We start from the raw sequence: 8,585 nt of genomic DNA on the forward strand, positions 1-8,585 counted from the left end.
AAGCGCTGGATCTTCTGCTTTTGCTGTCTGCTGGACTGGTATCTTTGTGCTCTACTATGTGGTAGCACTTTTGGCTTCTTAACCTTAGTGTTTAATGGATCATCGTTCCAATAGAAGCTGGAAAGTTTTTTGCTGGAATGTTCATGGTCTTAATGCTCCTGCTCGCCAGCGTGTTGTTAGGAATAAAATTGATGAAAGTATGGCCTCGGTTGTCTGTTTGCAAGAAACAAAGATGTAGTCATTTGATTTTCTCTCAATCAAAAGTTTCTGTCCACGGCGATTAGATTCTTTTGTGTATAGTGCTTCAGTTGGTGCATCTGGTGGTCTTTTGATTGTTTGGAATTCTGTTGTTCTCACTGGGGTGCTTATTGACACTAAACCCTATGGCATTGTTTTGCAATTTACCTCTACCCAGAATAATGAACAGTGGACACTTGTCAATATCTATGGTCCCTGTCAAGGGCAGCTTAGGGATGAATTTGTCTCATGGTTGTACAACATGAACATCCCTGATTGTGAAAATTGGCTTTTCTTGGGGGACTTTAACTTTTTAGGTCCCTGGATAATAGAAACCTGCCTGGTGGAGATGTTAATGATATCTTCATCTTTAATGAAATTATTGGACACCTGGGTTTACTTGAACTTCCAATTAAAGGCAGAGCTTACACATGGTCAAACATGCAAGATAATCCTTTACTTGAGCAACTAGATTGGTTCATTACTTTTGCAAATTGGATCTCTGTTTATCCAATGTCTCAAGTCCTGCCTCTTGCTAGAACTGCCTCAGATCATGTTCCTTGTGTGGTTGATATTAACACCTCCATCCCAAGATCAAATATTTTCCGTTTTGAGAATTATTGGGTGGAAATGGAGGGGTTCTTGGATTGTGTGGAAAACTCTTGGACATCTGTTTCTCGAAAGCAAGGTGTTTCTGCTGTTATTGCAGATAAACTTAAAAGTCTTAGACATGCCCTAAAGAAGTGGCAAACTAATCTGTCTAAGCTAAAGATCCTGATTGCCAAGTTCAATGGAGTGGTCCTCATTCTTAATTCTATAGAAGAGCTTAGGCCTCTATTCAGACAAGAATTTAACTTCAGATCTATTGTTAAACTTCATGTGGAACATTTGCTGCATCTTCAATATCTTTATTGCAGGAAGAGATGCACCATTAGATCTATCAAGGTTGGAGAGGAAAATACAAAAAAAATTCATGCTATGGCCACAGAGAGGTTTAGAAAAAAATATATTTCCAGTCTGAAGCTTGATGATGGGACAGTTGTTTCTGACCATGAGTCTATGGCTGCTGTAGTTTGGGAAGTTTTTAAAGGTAGAATGGGCACCTCTTCAGGGATCAATATGAGATTTGACCTTTCTTCCATCATCAGAAGGGTTGAGGGTCTGGATGTTTTAACCAGACCATTCTCCAAGGAGGAAATGGACAAAACAATAAAGGAAATGCCCATTGATAAGGCTCCTGGTCCTGATGGGTTCAATGGCCTGTTTTTTAAAAAATGCTGGCATATTGTCTGTGAGGAGTTCTATGAGTTGGCCAGGGGGTTCCATGAGGGTTCTATCAATATATAGAATATTAATTATTCTTACATAACTCTTGTGCCTAAGAAAAATTCTCCTGAATCTGTTAATGATTACAGACCTATCTCTCTATCTGGCATGGGAGTGAAATTCCTCTCCAAAATGGCTGCTAATAGATTGCAGGGGGATATTTTGAATTGTGTCCACAAAAAACAATATGGTTTCATTAAATCCAAAACTATCCAGGACTGTGTTGGGTGGACTCTTGAGTATATTCACCAGTGTCATCAATCGACGAGGCCCATTGTTATTCTGAAGTTAGATTTTGAGAAAGCATTTGATTCCATTGAGCATGAGGCCATTTTCAAATCCTCAGGGCCAAAGGGTTTAATGACAGGTGGATCTCTTGGGTTAAACAATTTTTGTCTACTGGCACTTATTCTGTGCTCTTGAATGGAGTCCCAGGTAAGCAGTTCTGTTGCAGGAAAGGTGTTAGGCAGGGTGACCCTGTTTCACCTCTTCTCTTTGCAATTGTTGCTGATTTGCTTCAGTCTGTGGTTAATGATATGGATGTTAAGGGTCTTCTCCTGTTGCCAATACCCTGCCATGACAAAGATTTCCCAATAATTCAGTATGCTGATGACACCTTGATTATTTTGCCTGCTGATGAACAACAGCTGTTGTCTCTGAAAATCATGCTTCTCCTGTTTTCTCAATCCACTGGTTTGCATGTCAACTATCATAAGTCCTCAATGTTGTACATTAATGTCGACTCTGTGGAAATGACTAGGCTTGCTGGACTGTTTGGTTGTGTTGTGGGTACTCTACCTTTTACTTATCTTGGCCTCCCTGTTGCTCTTATGAAGCCAAAAATAATGGATCTGATGCCTTTGGTTGATTCTATGGAGAGGAAACTTTCTGTCAGCTCTAGTTTCCTTGCTTAGATGGGATAGATTATAGTACCTAAGTTCAGCTCTGTCTTCTGTGCCAATCTTCTTCCTCTACAGTCTGGATATTCCAATTGGCATTCTCAAACAGCTTGAGAGAATTCAAAGGCAATGTTTGTGGAGAAAGTTTGGAAATGACCATGCTCCTTCCTTAGCAGCATGGGACTTAGTGTGCAGGCCAAAGAAAAAAGGGGGATTTGGGGTCCTAAACCTGAGATTACATAATGAGGCTCTATTGTTGAAGTTTGTTAGCAAATTTTATAATAAGGCTGACATTCCTTGGGTCAGCCTGGTTTGGGACACTTATTACCATGACAGGGTTCCTCATGCTACTATCTTGCGTGGCTCCTTATGGTGGAGAGATTTATGCAAGTTGATGGATAAGTTCAGAATGGTTTCAAAAGTACAGGTCTTGACTGGGGATTCTGCTCTGTTTTGGGGTCATGATTGGAATCTCAACCCTTCTGCTGGTCATTTGGATCAGGTGTTTCAGAGATTGTTCTCTTTTGTTAAGGATCCACTCCTTTCTTTCAAGGAGGTTTTTGCAACTCAGGATATCACTTCTCTATTTCACCTTCCTCTTTCTGAGAGGGCCCATTCTGAGTTGATGTATTCGCAGCAATTAATGTCTAATTTCTCTCTTGACATTACTAAGTCTGATGTTTGGATGTGGAGAGAAGATGGCAAGCCTTATACAGCTAAAAAATACTACTCCTTCCTGCATATGCATATTAACCCCAATCCTTTGTTGTCATGGATCTGGTCTAGCTATTGTACTATGAGAATCAAATTCTTTGCCTGAATGCTAATCATGGATCGACTTAATACCCATGATATGCTGGAGAGAAGGCATTGGAATGTCTCTGATTGTAATCATTGTGTGTTGTGCCCTACTCAGACTAAAGAGGACAGAGATCACCTATTCTTCTCATGTAACTTCAGCTGCAGGGTTTGGAATTATCTGCAAGTGTGTTGGCCACATGGTGATAACATGGCTGCCATTGCCTATGCTGCAAGAAGGGACTTTCAGAAACCTTTCTTTGCTGAAGTGGTCTTTCTTGCTTGTTGGAATATTTGGACTGTGAGGAGTGATAGAGTCTTCAGGAACATAAATCCTTCCTTTAGAAGGTGGAGAACATGTTTTATTCATGACATTTCTCTGCTTGCCCATAGGAATAAAGCTAAGTATAAGGATGACCTTCTTAGATGGATTACTTTTTTGACACCTTGAGGTGAGCATTGTATTCTTTTAGCTTTAGATCTTTTCCTTTTCTTTTGATGTACATACCTTGTATCTTTGTATAGTTAATAAAATTTGCAAGAGCTGTGGGGTGCTTTACCCTACAGTACCAGGTCAAAAAAAAACTTTCCACCATTTCGTTTTCTTATGACATGTCACATCATTGTCATATTGCTTTGCATGATCATGTAGTTGACATCGTATTTGTGGAAAAGCCACCTTTCATAATTCTTTCATACATGTCACTCTTGAGTCATTGCACATCCTGGTACATCGCCGGAGGCATTCATATAGATTCATATTTTTTTCTAAGTATCGAGTTGTAATTCTTGAGTTGTAAGTAAATAAAGGTGTGATGATCATCATTATTAGAGCATTGTCCCATGTGATGAAAGGATGATGGAGACTATGATTCCCCCACAAGTCGGGATGAGACTCCGGACGAAAAAAAGGAGACCAAAGAAGCCCAAAAAAATGAGATAAAAGAGAGAAGGGGCAATGTTACTATCCTTTTTTCCACACTTGTGCTTCAAAGTAGCACCATGATCTTCATGATAGAGAGTCTCCTATGTTGTCACTTTCATATACTAGTGGGAATTCTTCATTATAGAACTTGGCTTGTATATTCCAATGATGGGCTTCCTCAAATCGCCCTAGGTCTTCATGAGCAAGAAAGTTGGATGCACACCCACTTAATTTTCTTTTGAAGCTTTCATAAACTTATAGCTCTAGTGCATCTGTTGCATGGCAATGCCTACTCACTCACATTGATATCCATTAATGGGCATCTCCAAAGCTCGTTAATAGGCCTAGTTGTTGTGAGACTATCCCCCTTTTTTCTCTTCTCCCCAACCACCATATTCTATTCCACCTATAGTGCTATGTCCATGTCTCACGCTCATGTATTGTGTGTAAGTTGAAAACGTTTTGAGAACACCAAACAATTACTTGGATTGTCATCGGGGTTGTGCATGATTTGAATATTTTGTGTGATGAAGATGGAGCATAGCCAGACTATATGATTTTCTAGGGTTAAGCTTTCTTTGGCCATGTTATTTTAAGAAGACATAATTGCCTTGTTAGTATGCTTGAAGTATTATTTTTTTGTGCCAATATTAAACTTTTGTTTTGAATCTTATGGATCTGAACATTCATGCCACAATAAAGAGAAATTACATGGATAAATATGTTAGTAGCATTCCACATCAAAAATTCTGTTTTTATCATTTACCTACTCGAGGACGAGCAGGAGTTAAGCTTGAGGATGCTTGATACATCTCCAACATCTCTATAATTTTTGATTGTTCCATGCTATTGTATTATCTGTTTTGGATGTTTTATATGCATTAATATGTTATTTTATAATATTTCTAGGACTAACATATTAACCTAGAGCCCAATGCCAGTTTCTGTTTTTCCTTGTTTTTGAGCTTGGAAGAAAAGGAATACCAAATGGAGTCCAAACAGAATAAAACTTTCGCGAAGATTTTTCTTGGACCAGAAGACACCCCGGAGACTTGGAAATGAAGTTAAAAGAGCCGCGAGGCGGCGACAAGGGGGGAGGGCGTGCCCATGAGGTAGGGCGCGCCCCCTATCTGGCCACCTCCTCGGGACTCCTCTGACCTAACCCTTGGTCCTATATATTCACATATATTCCCAAACCACCAGAAGTATCCACGAAAACACTTTCCACCATCGCAACCTTCTGTTCCCGCGATATCCAATCTAGGGGCCTTTTCCGGCATCCTGTCGGAGGGGGGTTCAATCATGGAGGGTTTCTACATCAACTCTATTGCCCTTACGATGAAGCGTGAGTAGTTTACCACGGACCTACGGGTCCATAGCTAGTAGCTAGATGGCTTCTTCTCTCTCTTTGATTCTCAATACCATGTTCTCCTCGTTGTTCTTGGATATTTATCTGATGTAATACTTTTTTGCGGTGTGTTTGTCGAGATCCGATAAATTGTGGATTTATGATCAGCTTATCTATGAATATTATTTGAATCTTCTCTGAATTCTTATATGCATGATTTGATATCTTTGTAATTCTCTTCTAACTATCTTTTTAGTTTGGCCAACTAGATTGGTTTTTATTGCAATGTGAGAAGTGCTTAGCTTTGGGTTCAATCTTGTGGTGTCCTCTCCCAGTGACAAAGTAGGGGTAGCGAGGCACGTATTGTATTATTGCATTCGAGGATAAAAAGATGGGGTTTACATCATATCGCTTGAGTTTATTCCTCTACATCATGTCATCTTAATTAATGTGTTACTCTGTTGTTCATGAACTTAATACTCTAGAAGCAGGCAGGAGTCGGTCGATGTGTGGAGTGATAGTAGTAGATGCAGGCAAGAGTCGGTCTACTTGACACAGACGTGATGCCTATATTTCATAATCATTGCCGTATATATCGTCATAACTATGTGCTTTTCTATCGATTGTTCGACAATAATTTGTTCACCCACCGTATTATTTGCTATCTTGAGAGAAGCCTCTGGTGAAACCTATGGCCCCCGGGTCTATTTTCCATCATATTAGTTTCTGATCTATTATTTTGCAATCTTTTGCTTTCAGATCTATAAACCAAAAAAACCCAAAAATATTTTTGTTTAGTTTCACCTATCTCTATCAGATCTCACTTTTGCAAGTAACCATGAAGGGATTGACAACCCCTTTATCGCGCTGGTTGCAAGTTGTTTGATTGTTTCTGAAGGTATTGGTGATTTCTCTCCTATTGTATTGATACCTTGGTTCTATAACTGAGGGAAATACTTATCTCTACTTTGTTGCATCACCATTTCCTCTTCAAAGGAAAAACCAACGGAAGCTCAAGAAGTAGCAACGACCCCTCTAACTCCCTCACTCGCCCCTGCTCTCTCCCTCTCCCTCCATCGCCATGGCCGAGGCACCCCTGTGCTCTCCGTTGTGATCCACCGCACCCACAGCTGCCTCCATCCCTCCCCGACGTGTCCTCGAGCTTCTCTGTTGTCCGCTACCTCGACCCAACTGAGCCTCGTGAGCTCGAGCGCCCTACACCGCGGTCTGCATCATCTTCTCCTTTCCTAGCCGTTGAGATCCCCGACGATCGCACATCTTCTCCAGGCCCTCCCCAAGATTGCCATCTGTGCCAAGCAAACCGTCGTGAGCCCCTAACCACTTCCCCCTGGTCCCCTCATCGAATTCATGCTGTAGCCATCAAATTCCTGCCGGTCTCGAAGCTCGCCGCAGCCGGCCAAATCACCATCATGGCCACAGGCACTACACCTTGCAGGCGAGCACGCCTTATGCTCAGGGAACTCATAGAAAGCCTCCTATCCCCTTAGCTGGATACCTAGCGCACCATGGCCTCACGCTTGTGACCACCAAGCTTCAGTCGCCGCCTTCGTCTTTACGGTCGTAGCTACGGCCCGCCCTAGCCACTTATGCTTGCACTGCTCGACGTGGACGACCACCAGCAATGCGTAGATGCCCTCCATTGCACTTTTGGTCGCCGAAGGACGTTTTCCGAGCGCCTCCGCCATCTTTGGCTTCGTCGACAACTAGCCGCGGGTCAACTCTAGCGAGTTTGACCCCGGTTGACTGAGTTTGACCCCCCTGTGTCCATGACATGTGGGGCCAGTCTCTGACTAGTTTTAATTTAGGGTTATGTTTAGTGCTAACTACCATGATTAGTATAATGTGTCACTAACACATAGGCCCGAATTGCTAATTAGATAATTAGCGCTAACAACCTCTGTTAGTAGAGTGGGTCGCTGACCAGTGGGACCCACTGGTCAGGTTTGACCTGGACAGCCCCTGTTGACCTGCGGACATCACAGTGACGAAGTGCTGATGTTGTAAATGTTTTCTGGATTTTAGATAAATCTAAATGATTTATTTATTTTTCAAAAAATGCCCAAAACTTCTAAAACATCATAAAAAATAAACCGTAGCTCAGAATGAAATCATTTATATATGAAAAATTATCAGAAAAATCTAAAGAATCTACTTATGGCATTTGGAATGCCTTACATGGAGCTTGAATTTGAACCTTGTGTTCAAACCAACTTCATTTAAACTATTGCTAGTTCCATTAGCCCAAATCACAACATATTGCCATGTCATGATCATGCATCATAGTGTTGCATTGCATTGATTGTGTTCCCTCTTGTTTGCCAGTGTTTGCCTCCTCTCAGTAGAAGTTGTTTCAGCGATGTGATCGATGACACTGATGAAGACACAATGCTATCTTCAGAAGTGCCAGGCAAGCAAACCCCTTCAAGCATTCTGATACAAATCCCACTCTCTCGCTCTTGCTCTCTTTTACTACATTAGGATAACAATGATTCAACTGTTACATGTTGCGGTAGTTGAACCCATTCCTCTGCATGACCTGTCTTTGCCACAGTAAATAGTTGAAACCCACTAGCATGGGTAGGAGTTATTTGAGCCATGATGTGCCTACTTATTCATGCGGGCTTGTTATGCCGTGCTATGCTTAAGAGTTGTGTCATGGCTGATTCATCTGGGATGGATTGGGATGGTGGTGAATGTTTTCTACTGTTGAGAGCTAAGTGCGATGAGAGACCATGTAGGAGTACATGGTGGGTTGTCTCATTGAAACTGTCCTCAGGAACTAAGTTCTATGTTTGTGATCCAAGACAGCTACTACCGCGCATTGGGCCCAAAACCCATGGACCCTCGATGCGTCCATTTTGCATCATGCTTTTATGTGAATATTTATTGCATTATGCGATATTATTACACATTATGGTACAATACTTATGCCTTTGCTCTATTATTTTACGAGATTTACATGAAGAGGGAGAATGCCATCAGCTGGAATTCTGGATTGGAAAGGAGCAAATATGAGAGACCTATTCTGCAC

The sequence above is a fragment of the Triticum dicoccoides genome, chromosome 3B, assembly GCF_002162155.2.
Source record: "Triticum dicoccoides isolate Atlit2015 ecotype Zavitan chromosome 3B, WEW_v2.0, whole genome shotgun sequence".
In the NCBI taxonomy this organism is placed as follows: domain Eukaryota; kingdom Viridiplantae; phylum Streptophyta; class Magnoliopsida; order Poales; family Poaceae; genus Triticum; species Triticum dicoccoides.